This window comes from Cicer arietinum, chromosome 2 (assembly GCF_000331145.2).
Source record: "Cicer arietinum cultivar CDC Frontier isolate Library 1 chromosome 2, Cicar.CDCFrontier_v2.0, whole genome shotgun sequence".
Lineage (NCBI taxonomy): Eukaryota > Viridiplantae > Streptophyta > Magnoliopsida > Fabales > Fabaceae > Cicer > Cicer arietinum.
In genome coordinates, this window is record NC_021161.2 from 22503624 (window position 1) to 22506626 (window position 3003).

Consider the following 3003-nt stretch of genomic DNA (forward strand, 5'->3'; position numbering starts at 1 on the left):
CCATTAGGGTAGTTAGTCACTCCTACTCATAGAGTCAATTAGTTAAAGCAACTATAATTGTAGTCATTCGAATTCAAACATCGGTAATACGGCGCCACAACTTCTACTCATTACTTCAAGTTAAAACTCACTTAATTACACATTCACAATAATTTATTTGTAATTTATATCTAGTTAAAACAACAAAAGAAATGATACTTATATTAATATGAATCAACAATCAAAATAAAGAAATATATAATTATCTCACTTTTTAAACACACCCAACTACTGTAAACACTATACACTAATTTCGAACACTTAAAACACAAACATTTTTATATTCACATAATCATATACACATTGAAATAACTAAACCAACTATTTGACCCAATGATTCTACATTTATTTCACAACTCAGACGATGATTTCAAACACATAAAATATTCTCATATGAGTTTGACTACTCCAAATTTATCACTTTTATTTTTTAATTAGTCCTTATCACAAAGTTAGATAAATATTTTTCAAGTAGCAGATAAAATACGTAACTAATTACTAGAAGGTAGTATAACACTGTAGTAACAACAACGAAGAAGTGATGCAAAAATCCTATTTCAAGGTTAAATAATATTCTAAAAGTTAAATTATGCTAATTAATTTTTATGAAAGTATAAGTCATCATTTCGCAAAATTAAATGTTTTCTTCTTAAACTATTCATAAAATCAATAAGATTCATAAAATTTCACTCATACCTTAACCACTAAAATTATCTTTCAAAATATTTAATCACTCTTCAAATTATTATTTTCAACTTATATTTTGAAAGAAAATTAGACCATATATATAAAAGAGAGAGAAATTTCGAACACATCAAAACTTCAAAAATAGTTTCAATTTATTTACTTATTTTCACAACACTATTACTATAACAAATCTTTTAGATTTTCATAAAAACAACACATAGTAAAACTTGGAGTAAACCCTTGACTACTCTAATTTTTAAATAAAATCATAATAATATTTTTTTTTTCAATTTGATGAATCAAGATAACTCCAACACAATTGAATTCTTTAAAATAAATCAACAACAATTCAAACATGAAATATTTCTTTTTTTTTTCCTTTTATAAAATAAATAAACTTTAACTCATTTACAATTTGTCTTCTAAAAAGTTTAACTTTAAAATTCAATCAACTTCGAATATTCAAGAATTACTATTACTAATAATATGAAATTCAATCATGACGAATGTCCGAAATTGATTTTAAAAGCAATATAAAAACTTTAACTATCAAGATAGAACCATCAACATTTTCAAGTGATTTAAAATTAAAATGTACATTTTAAAAGCCACTACCATTAACATATTCAAGTGATTTTCACTTTTGATAAAATCAAATTATGTGCCCATATAAAAACTGAATGTTTAAATTTTATAAATATTTTTTGAGACAAGATTTTTAATTGGCAATAACATCTACAACATTATCTTAAAACCAATAACAATAGTAACGACAACAATCAGAAGTTCTTTTTTTTTCACACATGCCAACTTAAAATCAAAAATAAGAAATTTCTAGTCAAAATTAAAAAATTTAAACATAAGAGATATATTTTCTATCTAACTCAAGGTTTAGAAAAAACATCCTTTTTTATTTCTAATTTGGGTTTCCATAAAATAATAATAACAATAATAATTTCTACCTAGTAAAAGTCAATACTTAAAGTTTTAAAGATATATATCATATGAAAATAAATCTTTCAATCAATTAGTTATTAGATCAACCATTTTAAAAAAGTTCACATACTAAATATTTTAAACTAATTAAAGTCAAAACTTAGCTTTAAAACATAATACCCAAAAAAATTAATCGAGTTTACTAGTGAAAACAACTTACTAAAATTTGAAGAAATCAAAGTAAGCTCTCCGTACAAACACCAATAGGTAAAATCTATCAATTCAATAATTAGGATTACCTTAGTGAAATTAATAAATTGAAACATATGACTAGTAAAAAATTTTTTTTTAAAAAAATTCAATTATTTTGTATCTATCACACGACAAAAATTAATCACAACAAAACAACACAAAAAAGTGCAATGCTATGCATGAGTTTAGACTCTACTTCACAATGTGGTATCATTCTAGCTCTAAAGTACTTGATACTATGCCACCACCTTGGTCGACGGAAAATTCAAATTGGCTATGTTCTCATAGATTAAATCAACTCAACATGAGACACATATACGCGATAGTCGAGGTAAACATGTGTTGTGTGGTAGCTCCCGGCTTTTGGAGTGCTAGCTACCTCCAAGTCACCTAGTGTAAGACCCATAATTTTAAAGTACCATTTATGTATTTTTGGTGTATTTTGGATTTTGGCTCGGAGGCTTTTAAGCCAAAGTTATTAATATTTTGGAGTTTTATAATCAAAAAGATATTTTGATGCCAATTAAAATTTCTCGTCGATAAATAAATTGAATTTAACTGCGATGAATCCTTTACGGAGAATTTAATGCGTTTCGGGTGAAACGGTAATTTAACAAATATCTAGATTTTGAGATATTTGTTAAGTTATATTTATTATATTTATATATGTTTGTTTGGGGGGGAAAAGAAAAGAAAACTAGAAGGAAGGAAAAGGAAAAGAAAAGAGTATATAAAGGAAAGAAGGAAAAGGGAAGAAAGGAAAAACAAAGGAAAGAAAAGAAAGGAAGGAAAATTGGAATTTTCCATCTTCTTCCTCTGATCGACCGTGAACCAAATTCCCTCCTTTCTCCCATTTTCATTTTCGTCGCTTTCTTTTCTTCAAAACTAGTAACCCAAGGTTAGGTGAGAGTTAGATCAAGGTTTTCGCAACTCCACTCTTCCTCTTTGATTCGAAAACGAAGAAAAACGGTATTTGAGATCCAAACACAAACCCCTCCGTTTCTCCTAGATCCAAACCTCATTTCTCGAAGAGATAGAAGGGAAAGTTGCTCACCACCACGCTACGGTGCTAGGGAACTAATTTGGAAG